We start from the raw sequence: 24089 nt of genomic DNA, 5'->3' as shown, positions 1-24089 counted from the left end.
AGCAATTTGACATTGCTGTGACATCCAAGGATGCGATGCCTGTTGAACAAGACATAGACCAGTTCAAGTGTTGCTGAATTTGTGAGGTGAGTCACATGTGGTGCAACCTGCATATTCATTATGTGCAATAGGACCATTGAGTGATCCACGATAGGGAAAAAAAGAAAAAAAACAAATTGAAAACCCAGTTGGTCTATCACCACAGATAGTTTGAGAAGCACTTCTCTAATGCCTTCTGGCATGTTCTTACCTTCCTCCTTTGGGGAATGTTGTTTGCTGCCTGGGACAATGCAAGTGTCTAATAAATATCAGTGAATAAACAAATGAAGATGTGAATGATAAGAAGGATTTGTGAAAGATATGAGACTGAGCTATTTCTTGGTGAAGAGTAGGAATTGGGTACTTTGGGGTGATATGATGGGCAAATGCACTGAGAAAGGAGTGCAAATGAGGAAGAGTGTGAAAGACATTGCATAGGCAATAGGAAGTGCTGAAAAGGTGAAATATTATTCAGAAGCTTAATATGTAAAAGAGCTCAACCACACAGGTCACCAGAGTGCTACCCACTGACAACCCCAAGTCTGTACCAGAAGAATCCCCTGAGTGCAAGCTTTAGCTATAGGCAAATCAGCTATGCAAAGGATGAATGTGAGGGGTGAGCCTAAGAGCAAGGAGACCGAGTGGGGTTTCATTCCAATCATCCCAGTGATAAATCCTTACAGGCCTGAACAAGGGCAGAGATAGTTTGGTGAAGTAAATCCCAATGTGACAAGCCCAGGGGACATTCAGGTGGAGATGTTTAGCAGACACTTGGGAGGAAGGTCAAGGCTAAGGATACAGCTTTTGGAACTTCACATCTAGATGGTGATTAAAACCACAGTAATAGATGCATGAGAACAATAGTGGTCTAAAGAAAAATGCCTGGAGAATACCATCATTTAAAGGGTGGGCCAGAAGATGGAATCTCACAAAGAAGACAAAAAAGAAAGAGTCAAAAAGACATGAGGAGAACTCAGTACATGCAGAATCACGAAAACAAAAGTGGGAAAAATTCTGAAGAGGGAGGCAGGGATGAACAGGGTCAAATGCACCAGAAAGGTTCAGTGCATAGAGTTGAATGGTCTTCAGCAAATTCTCCAATATTCTAAATTTACTTGTTTATAGTCTGGACTTCTCTGCCCCCAAGAATGCACTATAATATAAGCTACCTGGGGGCAGGGATCTTCTTCTGTTTTGTGCACTGCTGCCTCTCTGGCATCTGAAACAGTGCTTGACATGTAACAGACACCAAAATACTTGTTGAATGAATGAATGGATGAACCTTCTCATAAGCAGTGTATGGGCCTGAGGTTGAGGGAAAGAGCTGTGATTCAGTCATATATTCTGTGACTGGAAGGAAGGGGAAATTAAGCAATGATAAGGCTGAAGCCAAAATGCAAAGGCAGGTGATTAATAGAAGGCATTGAACAGGTATTGTTCAAAAAGCCTGGCGGTGAAGGCTAGAAGAGAAGGAGAGGCAAAATCAAGTTTTATTAGTCTAAAGGTGATAATAGCTTGAGTATTTTTGCAGTGAGGGGATGAAAGAATACAGAGAAACAGGAAGGAACAACCAATGAAGGTCTAGAGGAGAAAATGAGAGGGGATGGACAGAAGCCCTACAAGGCAGCATTCTCCCTCTACTGGAGCAAGGGTGATACTCCTCCAAGAAGGAAAACAGGAAAGAAGGAAGTGAAATAGATGAGTTACTAAAGGGGAGGAAGCCTTCTCCAGGGCCTAAGTCTGGATTAGGGCCCTTCCTACATGTGCCCGTAGCACTTACCATGTCCAGTAATTGCCTAATTAACCTGCCTGGATGCAGGGCTAGACCATAAGCACCAGGAAGGCATGGACTATACCTGTCCCATTTACCACTCTATGCCCAATACCTAACACAGTGCCTGGCTTATCTAGGCCCTAATTAAATGTATAGTTGACTAAATGGAGACTAAAAATTAAAGAGGATTCACCAATAGATGCTTCAATTTTTCTAGCAAGTAGGAGGCGGGATCAATTGCCAACAGTTTATAAAACGGAGTTAGGTAGAGGGTTTTTTAGAGATTAGTGAAAGAATAGAATAGCTTTTCAGGGAAATGGAAACTGAAAATCCTTCCAGAACAAGTTTAAAGTAGTGGTTCTCAATCTTAGTTGCACATTAGAATCACCTAAAGAACATGAAGAACTACTGATGCCTGGGTCCTGCCTCCAAATTTCAGATTTAACTGGCCTCCATAGCCTGGGCCCTAGGATTTTTTTAAGTTCCCAGTTGACTCTAGTATGCAGCCAAGATTGAGAGTCACTGAGTGAAATACTTAAGTAATGCTGGTCAGGATTGAGACAAGACTGGAAATCACAAACTGATCCATTTACCATTTTACCCAGTTTTCCACCATACTGTTCAGCTGCCTGGGTATCCATGCAGAGGATGACTGTAGGATTAATTTGGAATTAGATAAATATGGAGGTAGGATAAATAAAAAATTAAGAGATCAAGGGAAAATTGTAGTCTCTGTAAGAGTGAAGAGAGGAAGGTATAAGACAGTTGAGCAGCCAGAGACTGTGGCTTGAAAACGAGATAGTAGAGTTAATTATATCTTCTTGGCATATTTCTAGGTGATAAGGCTCAGAGATTGGCCATGAAGGCAGGTGGTTACAGTGCTGTAAAGGTTATCACAGTTGAGTCAGACAAGGAAAAAGGCCACTCACAAGTTGGCATCTGAAGGGACTTGGAAGTCTCCCAGAGCAACAGCAGGAGTGAGGATGGAGAAACGTCAAAGTCCCTAAGGCATGTGGGATTGAAGTGAAGAACAACAGACAAAGAGGACTAAGAAAGGCAGAGGCAACAAAGCCCAAGAGTGAGATGTTCAAAAAAGGAGATTTTTGTTTCATTTTCCTTTGGAAGTGAAAAAGTAACAGATTCAAATGTGGCAATGGATAGATAGGGGAATCCTGGCCAGTCCACCCAGACCTTTAAATATGGAAGAAAGCCTCCATTTCTTTCTACATAAAATTCATGACTACCTCATTTTCTAAATATATTCTAGAATCCAAATACTTTACTTTAACGGTGGCCCAAGCCACTGTTCTGCTTATCTGGATTGCTGCAGTAGCCTCTTAGCTGGTCTCCCTGACTTCATCTTTGTCCCTCTTTAATGTCTTCCTCACATTAAAAACAACAAAACAAAAACCCAAGTCATGTCCCTTCTCTGTTTAAAATGCACCAATATTTTCCCACCTCACTCACAGTAAAAGTCAAAGTTCTTATAATGGGCTCTATGGCCTTACATGATCTGGGCCCTGACTACCTCTCTGATCTCTGACCTTTCCTTCTTCTCACTTCTTTTTTTTCTTTCTTCTTTTTTTTTTTTTTTTGAGACCGAGTCTCTCTGTCGCCCAGGCTGGAGTGCAGTGGTGCAATCTCGGCTCACTGCAACCTCTGCATCCTGGGTTCAAGTGATTCTCTTGCCTCAGCTTCCCAAGTATCTGGGACTACAGGCACACACCCAGGCTGGGCTCAAACTCCTGACCTCAGGTAGATCCACCTGCCTCAGCTTCCCAAAGTGCTGGGATTACAGGCGTGCGCCACCATGCCCGGCCTCACTTCTCATACTTAGCTTCAGCCACATTGATCCCCTTGTCCTTCCTTGAACACAGCAAGAATGCTCTGCCTCAAGGTATTGGAAACCACTGTCCCCACAACCTGTAGTTCTTTTCCTCCAGATATCTGCCATGGCTCATTCCTTCACTTTCCTCAGATCCCTGCTAAAATGTCACCACCCCATGAACACGCACTTCCCTTACCTTGCTTCACTTTTCTCCATCGTACTTTTCAGTGTTATATATATTTATATGTATTTCACCAATATTCTAAATTAACTTGTTTATGGTCTGGCCCTCTGTGACCCCAAGAATGCGCTATAATATAAGCTACTTAGGGGCAGGGATCTTCTTCTGTTTTGTCTGCTGCCTCTCTGGCACCTGAAACAGTGCTTGACATGTAACAGACACCGAAATACTTGTTGAATGAATGGATGGATGAACCTTCTCATAAGCAGTATATAGGCCTGAGGTTGAGGGAAAGAGCTGTGATTCAGTTATATTTGGAAAATGAGGATACAAGAGAGCTGGAACGCAAAGGAACACCAGTCTCAGAATAAAGGACAGAGCTGAAAGTATGGTTAATAGTAACAGGAGCCAATAGAATATATAGCCAATAGAAAGGCTATAATACCCAGTAAAGGGTTTCTCTTTTAGTCAGTAACCAAAAATTACAAGAATGAGAGGAAGGGTGGGAATCAATAGCCTTAAATACCTTGCCTGAGACAAGCAAGAATTGGCAGCTATAGGTTCAGTCCAAGTAGGGACAGGAATAGGGCATGGAGCCCCATCAGGGGAAGGAATGCCCAGCAGTGGACACACAAGGCATGTGGACTGATGAATCCTGTAGAGAGCAAAAAGCATGATGGTCTTTCCTATTACAAATCTGAACATAAGGGAGGTATTACATACATATACACCAAACAGAACGTATCTATATAATGTACAGGTAAGCCAGAAAGCGAGGAAAAATAAATGGTACTCAAGGAGAGGGGTGATTAAGAAAAGTAACCAACAGTAAGATCAAATTAATTCAACCTGTTTTGTATTTATGAGTACAGCTCATTTATCCAGTCTCATCTTGTAACGCAGTGTTTCATAAAAGTATTTTAGATAACTGAAATGCTTATCTCTAGGTGTAATCAAAGATACACCTGCCCAGATACACCTGTATCTGTGATTCTCATTTTTTTACTACAAAACATTTTTTTAAAGATTTCAATCATCTTATAACTGAACTTTTCTGGATGACTCAGGGATACTATTAAGAACAACAGTATCATAGCAGTGTCCTCTGGGACTACCCCTGTTTATGGCTATGGATCTTTGCCCTGCACTAAAAGTTCCAAATTGCAAGGCATTTCTAATGCCTGTGTCTGTTTTTTAACAAATTTCCTGTCCCCTCCCTATCAGTTTGTTAGCCAGCCACTGCCCTTCTTACTGTTTGTTACTAGAATTCCTGTGTCTACAAAATCTCGCTCATTCTAATTTGTTTTCCCTAATATGCTATGGGATGGGAAATGAGAAAAACAACGATGTTGGAATGTTTAAAATAGTGCTAAATGGGCGGAGATTAAAAACTAGGGGGTTTCCCTCTGAACAGAGCACAGATGTACTCAAAAGACTTTTGGACATTGTTTTCTCTGATTGGGGATAATTTCTCTTCTTACTCATTTCCAGAAACATTTTAGGTACTGAAACTTCATGAAAAATGGCCTCTGGGTTAGCAGACTGTATCTGTATCCACACTACTTTCTTCAGTACAGTTACACTGAAACTATTGTTATTAAGGTGTCTCAATTTTCTTTAACAAATTAAACATGAACACAGATTTAGGACAACAGAGGATCTTCATTTATTCCATGTCTGCAAAAAACATCTCTAATTGAGAACAAAATTTATAATTTAGTTATTTTAGCTAAAGAAAACATTTTCCCAGGGAAAGTGTAGTTACACACCTAAGCTAGTAGACAAATTGATTTAATGCATAATATGTGTATACATTTGCAATACAATATTGCTAAAAATATCATTACTTAATTTTTAGGTTACATAATTTCGAGATTAAGGAAAAGATGCCAGAAACAACTTAGACTAATATTTCCTTCCACAATCTATCTGGATAATATATATATAGTTTAATTCAATATTACCTCAATGTAGGTTCCTCCAACTATGGCCCTTTCAAACAGCAGCTGAGCATCAACAAACAAACTGTAGACAATGCAAAATTAAAACAATGACTACCCTATAAAAAGCTGTCATGTCTAATATTTACAAATATCTTTTTACGTAAACACAGAAAAACATTTTCTTTCTAGACAATTTTATACAAGGTACTCAAATACCATGGGTTTTCTTCCTAGTTAGTTGGGAGTAGGAGAGAAATCCTGATTATTCTGGCTGGCTTTATCTACTATAATGAGATTTCATACACTTGATGTTTGAAATAGCCCAATAATTTCTAAACCTTTAAATGCCCCATCATGAAAGAATTGCCCAGAAGAGTGAAAAGTCTCAAATTCTACAAATGAGCATGTAATTTATTAACTTAACCTGCAACGATTAATAGGGAATAGAAATAAAGGAATTTTCATGATCACAACCAACACATGCCCTTGACCTAGTTTCCCTAGGTGACCAGTTTTGGCACCACAACCCACCTGCGTTACAGACCCAACCTTGGCCTCCTATCCTTCCTGCACACCCAGACTCTCCCCTTCTTCACCTTTCTTTCATTCTTTCTGCCCTTCTCACTCCTTTCCATCCACAGAGGCACAACCTCGTCTAGGCTTTGTGCTGGACCAAGTCCTCAATTTCCCCCATTTTACACCCCTAGTTCCCTCTCTCCTAACAGTGTGTGGAGGCAGCAATCTGAATCCCCAGCTCAAAGCACCTCTCACCAGGTCCTTTGTCTTTTCAGAACCCTCTAGCAATTTGTTAGTGGAGTCTGGAACCAAGCTGGACCCCGTTTACCCCTCACCTTCACCTTGCACTCTGATTCCTGATAAACTAATCTTTCAGCCAAGTAAACTTTTTTGCTGTTCCCTGCATTCTCTCTGTTACACCCTCATATGGTAAAAATTATAACAGGAATAAATTATGCAGAGACTTGGAGGATTTAGCACTTTTCATTAAAAATTAACATATATCGGCCAGGCGCGGTGGCTCAAGCCTGTAATCCCCGCACTTTGGGAGGCCAAGGCAGGCGGATCACGAGGTCAGGAGATTGAGACCATCCTGGCTAACACGGTGAAACGCTGTCTCTACTAAAAAATACAAAAAACTAGCTGGGCAAGGTGGCAGGCGCCTGTAGTCCCAGCTACTCGGGAGGCTGAGGCAGGAGAATGGCGTGAACCCGGGAGGCGAAGCTTGCAGTGAGCTGAGATCCGGCCACTGCACTCCAGCCTGGGTGACAGAGCGAGACTCCATCTCAAAAAAAAATAAATAAATAAAAATAACATATATCTTTAAGAGCACAAAAATTATTTCTACTACTGAAATTCTAAGAATGGATTTGCTCTGCTTTATTAATTTAACAAAGCATATGCCTAATATCTCATTTTTACTTTACTTCAGGTATTTATAGCTTTAGAAAAATATATTAACTGTATCATAGTATGGAAACCTATGGAAACATGTCAAAATGCTGACTTTGATGCATCCAGTTCATACTTTTTCCCTGTGCTGAGCCCAAAAATGCATAAGAGATTTTTTAAAAAATCATTAGGCATAGATGAACACTGCATTTTGAATTTAAATCATGACAATAAAGAAATAGCAAAGTTATTAAAATATAAAATGACACATTGTTTACCAATGTATTAATAGTTATCTACATGCAGTAAGCACAGCTAAATAAATTACTCCTATTGTTTTAAAACTTTTCTTGTGATTATTTATACAATTTGCTCCTTAGACTGCATATCATCCTATTACCCAAGAATCTCTCACTACTTTAGTCATAACAAAGTGGTGGTTTTTAAATATTTTCAGGTTGATCGACTATATGATGACAGTAAGGGACTATTTTTAACCTCTTAGGCATGATAATGGTATGGCTGTAATTTTTTGAAGTCCTTATTTTTAGAGGTATACTGAAATATTTACATAGGAAATAAGATTAGCCATGATTCTAAGTGATGAGTACATCAGTTCATTACGTCATTCTACTTTTATAAATGTTTGGAAATTTCTATAATAAGAGTTTTTAAGAAAGAAATAAAATGTTTATGTTGGAAAGGTTTATATTTTATGTTTAGAGCTTACAAAAAAAGCATACTAGGAAATGGTTCTTGTTCCTCATCTAAATATTTCCCAATTCTTTTCCTCAAGAAAAACTTCAAGAAGCTTTTTAAAAAGGCTACAAGAAGCTGTAAACCAGTTTATCAAAATGTTAGCAATTGTTATTTCTGGTTGGTAAGATTATAAGGGATATCTGTTTTCTTTGTTGTTTAAGTTTGTTTTATTTGTTATTTTCTGTTATAAGTTTTCTATATTTCTAAAGTCAGCATATATTATTAATACAGTCAGAAAACGATCTGATTTTTCTGATTACATGGAAGATTTTTGCATGCCAAGTACAAAAAAATCTGTCTATATCATAAGTCCCTCTATCTTTTATATTTACCATGAAAAATATTAATGAACACATGAACACAAAAGCCTAGTTGTCTATAAATCTAACTGTCTGTGACAGCAGGATGGAAAGAGTGAGTTTTGATTGTCATAGGAGAAAGGCATACTAGAGAAGAAGATAATTCTGGAATGATGGAAAGGCTGGTAAGATTTTGGTCTCATTCTGGCAAGGCAGACATATTGACTCACACAACTGAGTGCTCATAATGGGCTCTCTAAGGGCAGATGATGCACAGGAGTCAGGCATTTCTGGGAACGTGACATACAATATCTTACACCACTTTCATTTTACATTTGGCTTAGGCAAGGTTCATGAGTGGCTACTGATATATAGTTTTATTTTTGTTTTCTCTTGTTTTTATTTTAGATGGGCAGGGAGATAGAAGAGAGAAAAAGTTTATTCTACCCTTGAATAGAGGAAACATTTACTGTAATTTTGGCTCTTTGCCTCCTACATCATCTGCTCCTCTTTCTCCTCTCCTGATCATTTCATTTTGAGAAATCATTGTCTATTCTCTACATGAGGCCTGGCTGACAGGTTCTTAAAGTCCTTGCTCACAGTCACAGCTCAGGGCTCCTGAGAGTCAGACAGTATCAGAAACTGTCAGGTCCTTGAGGTACGGGACCATGTCTCTATTCATTTATTCAACAAATATTTGGCACCTGCTATGTGCCAAGCAGCCTTCTTGACACTAGGGATACAGTGAGATCCCTGCTCTCATGAAGTTTACATTCTTGTGGGAAGACATACAAGTAAACAAAGATACAAACATAAAAATAAGACAAATAGTGGCAAAAGTGATGACGAAAATAAAGTGCAACAGAGTGAAGTGATAGTAACCGGGGCAGAGGGCTGTAATAGTAGAAGGGTAGTGAGAAAGAGCTAGAATACTGGGGAGGATGTGGCAGCCGAGTGGTCCTGAAGGACAACAGCAGAGGAACAGAAAGCAGAGCACAAGGACAGTGATGCTGGATGGCACAAAGAGATGGGCACTGATGGTCTTCCAACCTCAGTAAGGTACCTGGGTTTCATTCTGGGTACAAGAGGAAACCATCAGAGGCTTTTTTTTTCTTTCTTTTTTTTTTTTTTTTGGTAGTATGACTATTCATTTTCCAATTTTAAAATTTATAGTAAAATACAAATAAAATTTACCATCTTAACCATTTTCAAAAGTATATTTCAGTATTAAATGAAATACATTCAGACTGTTGTGCAACCATAATTACCATGCATCTCTAGAACTCTTCATCTTGTGAAATTGGAACTCTCATCAGAGGCTTTTAAGCAAAGCAGTGACATGATCTGTCTTACATTTTAAAAAATAATTTTTGCTTGGTAGAGAATTGATTGTGGTAATACAGCAGGAGTAGGAGTTCCCTGAAGTAGATGGTTCAGGATGTATTTTGTTGACATAGCTGACATGAGTGCTACTAATTTACATATGGGCATGAGAAAGAGAAAAAATGAGGAGAGATGACTTCTAGATTTCATATGTCCAGTGTCTAACACATTGCAAATAGCTAATGTTTATTACATAAATGAATGAATACTGATTTAACATGTAAAAAGTAAAAACCTTTCTTCCTAGACAAGTAGGACAACCGAAAGGAAACTACTATGGACACAGGAGATTACCTTTTTTCTACTGTCTGACTATAATAATCATGTCCTTATAACATGGATAAAGTCTGTACAGTCGGTTCATGTCAACATAATTTGCCTAATTTCAATATTACCATTAAAGGTCAACCCTTTATAATGCATACAGTAAGTTAAGTTTTACTAAGCATTTTACATATATTATTTCATCCCTTTCTAAATAATAGCTTTTAAAATTTGAGACTATGGTGCTATGGGTCACCTCTCCAGAGATTACACGAATACACAAATGGGATGTTTTGGGAGTTTATGGACCTTCTGAAGTCCATCCATAGAGCAGCCTGAAGTTTTAAAAGGCTCTGCTCCATCTAGCGCTAGAGTTTTTATTGTATACATCATCAGGATAATCTTATTAGCCTAGCCCTGGAGTTTTTAGAGAAATGCTTTCAAAGAGTTTACCTTCATTAACATTCACAATTAGTGAGTTATCAAGAACCAATATTAATTTTTAAAATATCTTTGCATCTTCAGCAAAACTGTTAAAGTATTATCTATAAAGCGATTCAAGACCCTCTTTATTAGAGCCAACTTGATAAATTCCTTTTGCACTTTACTTCTAGGACAAAAAGTACCTTATATATTTATGCTTTTTTTTTTTTTTTTTTTTGAGACAAGAGTCTCACTCTGTTGCCCAGGCTGGAGTGCAGTGGCGAGATTACGATTCACTGCAACCTCCGCCTCCCGGGTTCAAGCGATTCTCCTGCCTCAGCCTCCTGAGTAGCTGGGATTACAGGTGCCTACCATCACGTCCGGCTAATTTTTGTATTTTTAGTAGAGACAGGGTTTTCTCATGTTGGCCAGCATGGTCTTGAACTCCTGACCTCAGGTGATCCACCCGCCTCAGCCTCCCAAAGTGCTGGGATTACAGGCGTGAGCCACCACGCCCGGCCATCATATTCATGCTTTTTAAAAAGCAAAAAACAAACCATTAGAGTTGTGGTTACTCTTTCAATATAAGCTGTTGGCTAACCATTAAAATCTAGTGTTCCATTTATCACAACTGCATTACCTAGATTTTCCCCTTCTATGCTCAGATCTTAATATATTTATTGCAAATATTTCAAGTCCTTCTGGGAAAAAAGTAGAATGTGAATTATATATGATCATATTTAAAATTTGCAATATTCCTATTTCATAAGCATATTGGCTACCTCTCCCAAACCAGCAATTTTTTTCTGAAGATAAGAAAATAAACTCTAAGGCAACATGTAGTAAGCAGCAAGCTGTATAGTCAGAATCTTTATATTCTAGGAATCCAGGTCTGCCAGCCACCACTCAGATGTCCTTGGGGAAATTCACTTAAATTTCTTGGAGCCTCAGAATTTTTGGTCTCTAAAAGTGAGTTTAGAGCACATGCCACATGCAGTGTTGCAATCAGAATTGAGCAGCAACATATATTTGCCTATTAATAAGGAGATGGCAACTCATACTTGCTCTGTGCTCTGTCTACTGATGAAATAGTAAAACCAAAGGACTGGGGATTGATAGATTTTTTTTTTTTTTTTTTTTTTTTTGAGACAGAGTCTTTCTCTGTTGCCCAGGCTGGAGTGCCGTGGTGCTATCTAGGCTCACTGCAACCTCCGCCTCCCAGGTTCAAGCGATTCTCTTGCATTAGCCTCCCAAGTTACTGGGATTACAGGCGCCCACCACCACACACAGCTCATTTTTGTATTTTTGGTAGAGATGGAGTTTCACCATGTTGGCCAGGATGGTCTCGATCTCTTGACCCGTGATCTGCCTGCCTCGGGCTCCCAAAGTGCTGGGATTACAGGCATGAGCCACCATGCCTGGCCGGATTTTTTTTTTTTGAGAGTGCACACCAAAGCAATGTGCACTAACTCTCCATTAACCTTGCCCCTTCCCAACTCCAAAAGTGCCACTTCCATGAGTGAGATACTCAGGCAGTCACCTAATGGGGATAAACTCAAGTGCTAAGGGCAGAGAATGAGAAAAGGAAGAGGGCTGTTAGATAAAGTCCAGGGCTTGGGCTAGGTAACTTAGTCACATCTGCTAAAATAATACCGCTTCTTCTTTCACACCTTTACTTATGGTTCAGGCTTAGGTTTTATAATACATGGGCCTCAGGACTAGGCACAGCATTGCATTGACTCAAGCTTCAGTTTCTGTACTTGTAATACGGGGGAAGCATAATCCTCGCCCTGCCATATTCTACAGTAAGTCTACAGTAAAATATTCTACAGTAACATCTGTAGGAGTAATTAATGTTGTTACTTGTAGACAAAGATGGAGGTGGGCAATCCAAGAGCTTCAAAAATTTAGTGTCAAGTCATATTCAGAATTAAGGCTAATGATGAAAATATGACTATCAGTTAGCACCTGGGCTCTAGTTGGGAGAACTTGTTTCTGGTCCCAACATACTAAATAGGCTTGTGATGTTGGCTAAAATGAAATGGCATCATGTCCTCAACAGCATAAAAGGTCAGCCTGAATGACCCCTCAGGTCCTTTGCAGCTCAAAACACTAATGTTTCTCTGAAAAACGACCAACATGCTCATGTCCCAGCAAAAGCTTCACTTCTCAGCTCCTTGGGTGGGACAATGATGAGAGATGTCCCTTGGGACTGAGTGCCAGGTGTCCACAGAGATAGCAGACTCTTCATTAACACTCCCTGTGTTGGCTGCCTCCTTTTCCTGTCTCACTTCCCCACTCCCCAACTTGTGGTACTGTCTAGGATTACCTCTCAAATAAGTTGTTTACACTAAAAAAAGAAAAAAAAATTAAACCTACATCAGAAATTAAATTCAGTTTTAAAGTACTAAGTTACAAAGTAGTAAGCGCACGAGCACTGAAGTTCAGACTAAACTAGGTCTGATTCCCAGTGCTATCACTAATCACGTGACCTTGGGCAAGGTTCTTCACTTCCATTTGTATCAGTTTCCTTGCTTATAACATGGGAACAATACCACCTTCTACGGCTTCTGTGAGGATTAAATGAGATAAGGCATAAGTAGACTTTAGCACAGTGGCTGGAATATAGCCAGTGCTTAATTGCTAATGTTATAAAATATAAAATGATATTTTATAATTATAAAAGTATAAAATTAAAATTAAAAGTATAAAATTAAAAAGTATAAAATATTTTATATTTTATTATAGTAAAATATCATTTTATTTTTATATTTTTTTAAGTTTGGCCTTTTTTCATCAACCTACTCATACTTCAGAAAAGCATAACTATACTTTTATAACTACTGTTTGAATCTAAAATAAGTTACACCTTGACCAATTCAACTTGTCAGCTTAATAACACTAATAAATTTTTCAAGTTTAATAAACTCTAGCTAATGTTATACTATGTATTTTTGCTTTCAGTTTTTATGTAAGCCATTTAATGCAGGTAGGAACCAGCTCTAAGTTCTGCATATTGGCTCACATTATTAAAATAAACTTAAATGTTATATAGATGTTACTAATGAAAGCCCAATTTAAAATAAGAAGCATGAGCCAGGCAGAGTAGCTTAAACCTGTAATCCCAGCTACTTGGGAGGCTGAGATGGGAGGAATGTTTGATGCCAGAAGTTTGAGATCAGTTTGGGCAACACGGTAAGACACTGTCTCTCAAAAAATCACATAAAATAAGAAGTATGAGTTGATTATATACCATTAGTACGGTATGCTAAATGAAGGTTCTGACTACGTACTACACTATAGCGTAAACTATTACAGTCAGACTAACAGGAGCAGGAATTCTGACTAGTTTTGATTAGTTGATTGTTAAAAATTTATTTATAGCAAAGAATCAGAAATTTATTTAGATACTATAAACATTTACTTTTTCTTAAAAAATATAAATAGGTATTAATTCTCCAATTTTCCAAAGTAGTCCCAAGGGCTGGGCACAGTGGTTCACACCTGTAATTCCAGCACTTTGGGAGGCCAAGGCGGGTAGATCACTTGAGCTCTGGAGTTCAAGACGAGCCTGGGCAACATAGGAAAACCCTGTCTCTACCAAAACACAAAAATTAGCCGGGTGTGGTGGTGCACACCTGTAGTCCCAGTTACGTGGGAGACTGAGGTGGGAGGATCAATTGAGCCTGGGAGGATCAACTGAGCCCAGCAGGCAGAGGTTGCAGCAGCTGAGACCATGCCACTGCACTCCAGCCTGGGTGACACAGTGAGATCCCATCTCGGGGAAAAAAAAAAGACAAAGTAGTCCCAAGGCTGTCCTTGGGGAAGAGGTCCTCGCCAATATTTTTCCGATATAAACCATACCTAGAACTTATCTTCTACAGTTTCCAATTTTAACTTTCTAAGTGAATTGAAAACAAAACAAAACAAAATAAAATAACACAACTACACACACTTTTCTGGCAAGCTCAGGATATTTTTCAAATTTTTACAATTTCTGTTTTTTTATTTAAAAAAATTTTTTTTAGACAGGGTCTCTGTCATCGAGGCTGAAGTACAGTGGTGCAATCATAGCGCACTGCAGCCTCGACCTCCTGGACTTAAGGGATTCTCCCACTTCAGCCTCTGGAGTAGCTAGGACTACAGATGCATGCCACCACACCCCGTTATTTTTAAAATTTTTTGTAGAGATGGATGTCTCACTATGTTGCCCAGGCTCGTCTTGAACTCTTGTCCTCAAGTGATCCTCCCACCTAGGCTTCCCGAAATGGTGGAATTACAGGCATGAGCTGCTACACCCAGCCATCTTTCTGATTTTTTTAGTTTTCCTGACCCCTTAGTGACTCACTTTTATGGAACCTTTCCAAAGAATTCAACATTCCTTTCATAATAACAATATTCTTTTTTTGCACTTACATTTCATAAGTTTATGCACATCTAAATTATCTATCACAATAACAAGTATAACTGGCACTAACATATTTTCAATAAATACAATAAATTGTTGTTAAGCCAATAACCCAGCAGTTGGAGAAGGAAGGAGACTACTAGAAGCCAGTGTTCACCATGCCTGGGCACCACCCCATGTGCTTATAGGGAAATGAAGAGCTCATTGGTCAACTGTTAGATGTCAACGGGATTGTATTTGAATCAGGATGAACCATATGCAAACTGCCAACATCCAACTGTTTATTCACCTATAGAAAGGGCAACTGTGTATGTTCAACCATATATATATACACACACACATACACATACACACACTTTATTTAAAAACACTGACTATATTTTATGTTAAATATCACATCCACTACCATTTTTTTCCTTTTGAACAATGAATAGTGGTTCTCACAGCTTGATTTAAAAAATTCCATTCCACATTTGCTTAGGAACTCACCCTAAGCTACTGAATAATCAGTCATTGGACTCTGGATTCCTAGGAATGCCATTTCTATCTTCTTTCTTTCTGCAAGTTAAAGTCACACCTGTTAGAATTACAAAGAAGAGGATGAAGGATGAAGCTATCAGCTGTGCTTTCTAGCTAACTGAATGATAAGCGGCAGAGGGATTAAAATGTGGGTCAACATTGTTCAATGGCTGGTTTATTTCTGAGACATAAATCTTTCTGTCCTGCAGGATGCAGCACAGCACTGTCTGCCTGAAGAAGGCACAAAAAGACAGGTAAGATGAGGGACAGAGAAGTCCCTGAACAGACTTAAAATAAGTCACCTTTAAGTAATAAGTACCCTTTACTTTTGTTCTGCCCTTGTTAGAGCATTTAATTAAAATAAACACACAAACAAATCACAAATGTGCTATTAGGACAAAACCCAAAAATTTGGGAGAGAAAGAAGGAGAAGGGTTGGGGGATGGGGCTGCATTTAGATTAAGGGCTGCTAATGAAACTCTCTTTGTCTAGATCTCACATTTCTACCATTGACCCTAAAAAGTCTGTATTTATTTTTATGGTTGCCCTTATGCCCTCACAAAACTATTGTAAGATATCAGAGTACTAGGGCCTCCTATATTCTCAAATATATCAATCCACAGAGTAAGTATTCAGAGGGGGAAGAGCCTAAACCTTGTAATTACACCTCAATTGAAACCCTGGCTGCATACTTCTAACAGTGTAGCCTGAGCACCCTTTCTGCTTTTTTCACCTTTCTGGACCTGTGCATATGATAAGCCAGACTTTGCTGGCTTCAAAAGATTCATTAGAAAATACATGTAAAGAGACTCACTGCAGGACGGACGCAGCGGCTCATGCCTGTAATCCCAGCACTTTGGGAGGCCGAGGTGGGCAGATCACCTGAGATCGGGAGTCGACACCAGCCTGGCTAACATGGTGAAATCCTGTCTCTACTAAAAATACAGAAATTAGTCAGGCGTGGTGGGGAGGCGTGGGAGGGTGCGCCTGTCATCCCAGCTTGTCAGGAGGCTGAACCAGAAGAATTGCTTGAACCTGGGAGGCAGAGGTTGCAGTGAGCCGAGATCGCAACACTGCCCTTCAGACTGGGTGACACAGTGAGACTCGTCTCAAAAAAAACAAAAAACAAAACAAAACAAAACACAAAACTCATTGCAACTATTACTTATGCCTAAAAGATGACAAACCTTTCACCCCATAATTTTCAATAAGATTTTTAAATGTAAATGCAGCCTTGAGTATCCTGTAAGGACAGAGGTACAGATGATGCCTATGAAGTTGATTTTCTGTTTCAAAATTCACATGCAAGCTAAGCATAATCAAGATATTTAATGTCGGCTGGGCACAGTGGCTCACACCTGTAATCCCAGCACTTTAGGAGGCCAAGGCAGGTGCATTGCCTGAGGGCAGGAGTTTGAGACCAGCCTGACCTAACATGGAGAAACCCCATCTCTACTAAAAATACAAAATTAGCCAGGCATGATGGTGCATGCCTATAATCCCAGCTACTTGGGAGGCTGAGGCAGGAGAATCACTTGAACACGGGAGGCAGAGGTTGCAGTGAGCTGAAATCACGTCATTGCACTCCAGCCTGGGCAACAGGAGCGAAACTCTGCCTCAAAAAAAAAAAAAAAAAAAAAAAAAAAAAAAAAAAAAATATATATATATATATATATATATATATATGTATATATATCTAGTGTAAACAAGGAAGGTAGCTGTCCTTTCCCAATCAGATAGGGAAAGGAAGGAGATACAGGCTTGATGGGAGGAGGAGAGGTTTCATAAAGGTGAAATGACAAGCACCAGAGAGATACAAAACTTAACAGGTCCTTTTCCTTCTTATAGGCTTCCCAGGATTCCCCACTGACGTTATGACAAAATCCAAAACCTTTTTGGGGTCAAAAAACGCTCTCAGTAAGCCTGGCCTCTACATGCTTAGGCAACTTCAACTTACACCCTCTTCTTGGTTACTTTAAAGTATCTGCATTTGCCTGATTGCACCTGCACTCTCTCTCCCTAGATTCTATTTCCCACTCCTCATTCCATTTCTCAGCTGCCCTAACTCACACTCTTCCTTCTATCCTCTCAGAAGGACTTCCTGTCTGCCCACCTCTGCCTTGCTTCCCCAGGACCTGGTGTGTGTATATCACAGCACAGTTTATCATACTGAACTGTAATTTTGTAACTTACGTTTACTTATCTATAATTCATATGGACCTGGACTGGCTTTAGCATCCTGCCAGCCACTTTGCCTGACACAAAGCTAACACTCAAATGTTTGTTGAGTATGCAGCTTCTGAAACTCCCCAGTTTTATCTAGGTTTGGCTCTATTACCCTATATTAGAAAGTCCAGGAAGCAGGGCTGCTGGTGTTCATGGCTTAAGTAGCTGCTTATCCAGATTGATTAAGATTTGTCTTTAACACGGGGAACTTGTAAGCTATGTGGAAACTTATTTCATTTGAATAATAGTCTGTATAAAAATATTTAGGGGTCAGGCGTAGTGGCTCATGCCTGTAATCCCAGCACTTTGGGAAGCTGAGGAGGGCAGATCACCTGAGGTCAAGAGTTCAAGAGCAGCCCGGCCAACATAGTGAAACCCTGTCTCTACTAAAAACATAAAAATTAGTCGTGCATGGTGGTGAGCGCCTGTAATCCCAGCTACTCAGGAGGCTGAGGCTGGAGAATCACTCGAACGCAGGAGGCAGAGGTTGCAGTGGGCAGACATGGTGCCATTGCACTCCAGCCTGGGCGACAAGAGTAAAACACTGTCTAAAAAAAAAAAAAAAAAAAATATATATATATATATGCATATATTTATGATGGGCCAGGCATGATGGCTCATGCCTGTAATCCCAGCACTTTGGGAGGCCGAGGTAAGCGGATCATCACCTGAGTTCAGGAGTTCGAGAATAGACTGGGCAACATGGTGAAACCCCGTCTCTACCAAAAATAGATAAATAAAAAATTAGCTGGCCATGGTGGCATAAGCCTGTAGTCCCAGCTACTCAGGAAGCTGCGGCAGGAGAATCGCTGAACCCGGGAGACAGAAGTTGCAGTGAGCCAAGATTGCACCACTTTACTAGTCGACAGAGCAAGATTCCATCTCAAAAAAAAAAAAGAAAGGAAATTACGATGGTATGTCAACTTCTATCATTTACAAAAACAGTGATTTCACTTGCCAGTGTAGTAATATGTACTTTTAGAAACCAATTAGAAATAATGGAAATTTCAAATTTTTTAGAAGACCAATGTTATAAAATGCCTAACTGGTATTAGTTTTCAACTTTTCGTAACTGCCTGGTCAAAACTGGATGAGTCACTGAAACACATGTAAGACATATTTCTAAAACTATGTTTATGGCATGCTTCTTTCCATGCTATATGATGTATCTTATTGAAATTCTGGCTATTCTCAGTTTAACATGCTAACATTTACCATGGCTCCAGAATTATGTGTTTGGTAAATAGTATCCTTCCAGGCCATGTACAATGGCTCACATCTGTAATCCGAGCACTTTGGGAAGCTGAGACAGAAGAATCACTTCAGCCCAGGAGTTCAAGACCAATTTGGGCAACATAGTGAGACTCTGTCTCTATAAAATACACAAAAAATTAGCCGGGCATGGTGACATGTGTCTGTAGTCCCAGCTACTGGGGAGGCTGACGTGGGCGGATTGCTTGAGTCTGGGGATTGAGGCTGCAGAAAGCCATGATTGTGTCACTGCACTCCCGCCTGGGTGACAGAGAGAGACCCTGTCTTGGGGGAAAAGAAAAACATCCTTCCGTATCTTAAAACTGATAAGCACAAGTGGCACATCATGGAGAATAAACAAATCTCAAAAATTAGAAAAAATCTTACTTTCTCAATTTGTCTAGAAATTATTTGCAGATACAGGCTTTCTTTTATGCATATTTGAAGACCCTATGGCTGGCTGAATTGTGTGCCCCAAAGAGGATATGTTGAAATCCTAACCCCCAATACCTCACAGTGTCCTATTATTTGGAAATTGAATTTTTACAGATGTTAAAATGAGGTCATACTGGAGTGGGGTGGGCCCTAAATCCAATATGACTGGTGTATTTATAAGATGGTTATGTGAAGACACAGACACAAAGGGAGAATGCATATGAAGACAGAGGCAGAGATTAGAGTGATGCTGGCACAAGGAATGCCAGAGATTGCTGCTGTCACCAGAACCTAGGAGAAGCATGGAACAAATTCTCCCTCAGAGCTTTCAGAAGGATTCAACACTGCTGACACCCTAATTTTAGACTTGTAGCCTCCAGAACTGAGACAATAAACTGCTGTTTTTTCAAGCTACCCAGTTTGTGGTACTTTGTTATGGCAGCCTGAGGAAACCGATACAACATTTAATAATACTGTTCATGTTTAATTGAATTGCTGTTACTTCATAGAGAGAAAAGTTAGGCAAAATGCATTGATCCTCTTTTTAAAATGGCTTTTAGGAATCTGACAATGCGTACTGAGAACCATAAAAATAACCATACTTGCTGACAAAGTAATTCTACTTCTGGAACAGTATCATTAGGAAACGAGTCCCAATTTGTAAAATGATACAGTTGCAAAGATAAGTATTACTATAACTTAGGTTGTTTACAATTTGTTGCTAATATACTTGTCCAACAATAGAGTTTTAGTTAAGTAAATCACATTATAATTACTAGAATACAAACAATATGAGTTCTGAAAATTACATAAGATGAAAAATGCTTACTAGGTATTATATGGAAAACAGAATACTAAGAAAAAAAATCCTTTCCTTTTTTTTTTTTTTTTTTTTTTTTTTTTTTTTAAGACAGTCTCCTTTGTTGCCCAGGCTGGAGTGCAGTGGCATGATCTCAGCTCACTGCAACCTCTGTTCAAGCAATTCTCCTGCCTCAGTCTCCCAAGTAGCTGGGATTACAGGCATGTGCCACCACACCCAGCTAACTTTTGTATTTTTAGTAGAGATGGGGTTTCACCATTTTGGCCAGGCTGGTCTCAAACTCCTGACCTCAGGTGATCCACCTGGCACATCCTTCCAAAGTGCTGGGATTACAGGTGTGAACCACCGTGCCCAGCCGGAGAATACTAAAATTCTATATGGAGTATGATGTAGGAAAATACGCATAGAAAAAAAGAGAGAGACAAAAGCACCCTGGTTAAATATTCATTGTGGTAGAATTATGCTCAGTGGGTCAGAACTCTCTTCTTGGCTCCCTGATTTTACCCTTTTGGTACCAATTTCCAGTCTCATTTTCTCCTCTCCTCAAGCCTCTCCATGCACAGCCAATTCTTTCTTGGCAATGCCTCTTGGGAGCAGTCCAGGCTCACTTCACCTTACACAGGTTTTGTGAAAAGATTCCTATTTGGCCTGACTGTAGCCTATCTATGGCCAGAATAACACAGTCATTCTACTGCTGAATACATCTACTGTGTTAATCTGTCCATTTATGTTTTATGCACTTTTATGTATGTGCTGTTTTCCAATAAAAAGGGTTTTTTTCTTAACTTTCTGCGTTTTCATATTTTGTTTTGTCAAGATAAGGATAAATGGTTCTCCGCTGATTTGCCCTGCTTCATTATACCTCTAAGTGTAATGTTTCATCAGAACAGCAGGGTACCTGTTTGTGACAACAGAGTGAACACAGGCCTTTCTCTCCTTCATCTACAATGTCTACCAGCTCCTCCGCGTTTACCAATGCAAACTCCTTAACATCCTGTAAAACCTGGCTTAAAAATTTCCACCATCATCAAACCTGCCTGATCCGTGCTACCAAAATTTATACTGTATCATATTCTATATGTATCAAGCAACTACTAGCTGTAAGGCCTGAAGATTTAATGTCCTAAGCTCTTTGCAATCTTTTTGTGGAAAGCAAACATAAAAGATGATAACAAGTAGTAGAAAAGGGCATATGATGTGTTCAAAGTGGGGAAGAGAGTGGTGAAGAGAGGATGGGATGGGTGAGGCTGATAAAGGCTAGAAGAGACCATGTAAAAATTGGATAGAACATATTTAACGAATGGGAGAGGAATGGCATGAGACACCGTGGAGACCAGGATAATGGCAGGACCCTTAATGCAAATGAGCATCTAGAGCTGTTTTGGGGAAAAGCCAGTCAAGTCCAAGTAGAATATTATAATGTGCACTGAGAGATGTTACACTAAAACTGAAGAAGACATGGAAAGCACAGAATCTTAAGCCAGATAAATACAGGTGACAGATTAAGTAACAAAGTCCCATAAATCTATTTTTCTTAAAAAAAAGAAAAGCCAGGGGGAGCGTGTGGGGATCCTAAACTAGTATAAAGACACATAAGAAGGAAAGGAGGGACCTGAGATTGACAGCCTGGTCAACGATGCCTGAAACAGCACAGGACTTCAGAAAATAAGGACGAGCAAAGGAACTCTAGGTGAGGCAGTGTAGGACAGTGGTTAACAGCTCCAGTGCTGGAGACAGAACTCCAGAGCTGGAATCTCCTACTGCTGAGATGGGTGTGGCCTTGGGTAAGTTACTTAACCTCTCCGTGCCTCAGTTACCTCATCATTAAAATGAGAATAATATTAATATCTACTTCCCAGGATGGTTGTGAAGATTAAAAGCTTTAATACAAGAACTGATATCAGTGCCTGGCACCTAAGCACTGATAAATGACTGCCACGGGGTGAGGGGTGGATTTTATTTGGTTCTCAGTGACCTTGGGGAGACCAATTTCTGAACAGTAGTACGAAGGGAAACTACAAAGAAAGGGAATTGAATAAGCTGGTGCGCGGTAAGAACGCAGACGCAGCCACCAGGTATCGATGACCCTTTGGGAGCACGTAAGCAATAAAAGCGAGGAGCGAAATAAAGGGTAATCCGAGAACACAGGGTTAAAGTGAACATGCTTTCCAAGGGGAGATCGTAGCAAGAGGGAAAAGACCACTGGCGAGGAACTCGGGTCGCTAAAACTGTTCTTCAGTCGGCGCGGGACTAATTACACAGGGAGTGGGACAGGTGTAAAGACCCGCTCCTTCCCATCCCGAGTTCCCCAGGGAGCTCCAAAGAGCGCTCTCCTCCGCACCGGGTGAAGTTTGAAACAGCGCTGACTTGAAGGGAGAAAGCCCATTTCCCAACGAACCAATGATACCTGGGACGACAAAACAACAGGCTTTCCTGTTTCCATCTCCGGCAGGACCTGTTCCACGGCTCTGTATTCATCAGCCTCCTCCCGGCCAGCAGCAGCCACCGGGACAGGATGCGGCTCGGGGAGCCGAAGGGACAGCGCCCCAAGTTCATCCGGCCGCGGGACCAAAAAAAGCTCCCAAAGGGGAAGGAAGGAAACAGAAAGAAAGGGGCTCCGGAATTTGGAGGGCTGGCTAGCGAGACCAGACCCCGGAGCTGGGACAATGACCTCCGCGTCCAAGGTCGAGCAAGTCCTTCTCCCTCCCAGTCCCGCCGACGAGCACCTCTGTCCCTCCCGCTCCGCAGAGCCGGCGCCGCGCGGGACCCCAGTCCAGGCTCCGCTCCGCAGCGCGCCCACCGGGCCCGACCTTCCCTTCAGGATGCTGCCAGGAGTGGGCTCCTGGAGAAGGCGCAGGTGAGCGCCGCGGCCCCGCGCTCTGGCGGAAAAGGGCCTCGGCCCTCCCCACGCGCAGGCGGCGGGGACAGAACTTCCCAAACGCCTCCCGAGCCCAGGGAGGGCCTGGCCCGGCTCCCGGGGCCCCCGCACCCGGGCCCCACTTCTCGCTCGCCGCGCCCAGGTTCCTCCATCCGGCCGCTCCCGACGCCGTTTCCCTCGGCTCTGCCTCCCTCCCCAGTCTCTTCTCCTCCGCGCCCCGGGAAAGTTTGGCCCCTGCCCGCCGGCCTGGAGCCCCGCACTCACCGCACAGGGAGCGGAGCCGAAGCGCCCGGCGCGCGCGGTAGAGAGGGCGGCGGCTGGCAGTGCGAGCGCGGAGCTCCTCACAGCGGCCCCTGCTGTCCCGGCCGCCGACTGGGCTGGAAAGGGGAGGAGGCCGCCGGGTGTCACCTGCCCGCTATCCCACCCAGACGCGTGACGCGCGCAGCGCCGCCCCCTGCCCGCCGCCGCCAGGTGCCCGCCGAGGGCCGGAGGGAGGAGCCGGCGCGGCGCTAGGGGGAGCGGCCGGGAGGGGCGGGGGCCGCCCTGGCGTCGCCTCCGCCGCGCGCCGTGACTGTACTGGGGCTCACCGGCCCCTCTGGGCTAGCGGGGCTGGTCGTGGTACCGATGACCTTTCTTTCCGAGAGCAGATGCCATCACTTGGGGGACATCTCCAGGCTGACATAGCAGAGTGGAAATTGTCGTCACGCGTGACTCTTTGGGAATGAGTTGTAGAAAAATCCGAAATGAGGAAAACCAAGCTGAGGCTGAGGCTGGAGGCGGAGAAAAAGGGGACTCTCTGCTCCTGAAAGGGTAATGGGAGGGTTAATTCGCACATAAAATGGAGGCCAGACCAAGAGGAGAAGGCCCTGAGAGGGGAAGGCCGACTTGGGTCCCTTCCTTATAACGAATAAGAAACTAGAGAATTGCGGCAGCCTGGGGGCCATGAGGAGAGGACTTTTAGAGCAATGAAGAGTAGATTGTATATAATCTAACTTTGTTTCTGGTAACAGCAACTGCTGCAGGAACAAAGTCTAGCAAATTCATTTCTCGTTATCTACTGTGGGATTGGAAAGTGGGATTGGGGATGAGTGTTCAGCGTGTGCACCTGCTCTTGGTTTATTTATTTTTTAAACGTACCTGGCCTTGTGTCTGGTAATGATCCTCCTAATCGCTGGTATGATTTGGAGTCGTGGCATCAATAGCTGGAAGGCAAAATAGGGGCCTAGAGAAGTTCCCTGCTTCTGAGGCAAAA

General features: G+C 41.5%; 1 protein-coding gene across 1 annotated transcript in view; it reads right to left on the bottom strand.

The window, feature by feature from the left end:
• Nucleotides 1-23217, bottom strand: part of ELOVL7 (ELOVL fatty acid elongase 7) — a 96481-nt gene extending 73264 nt beyond the window's left edge. Inside the window, exon 1 of the mRNA XM_050794384.1 lies at nucleotides 23102-23217. The gene's annotated coding sequence lies outside the window, so the exon portion shown is untranslated. The remainder of the gene's footprint in view (nucleotides 1-23101) is intronic.
• Between the last annotated feature and the right edge of the window lie 872 nt (nucleotides 23218-24089).

The sequence above is a fragment of the Macaca thibetana genome, chromosome 6 (assembly GCF_024542745.1).
Source record: "Macaca thibetana thibetana isolate TM-01 chromosome 6, ASM2454274v1, whole genome shotgun sequence".
NCBI classification, from domain to species: Eukaryota; Metazoa; Chordata; class Mammalia; order Primates; family Cercopithecidae; genus Macaca; species Macaca thibetana.
Note: the sequence above shows the minus strand (reverse complement) of the source record. Positions and strands in the feature narration are given on the sequence as shown.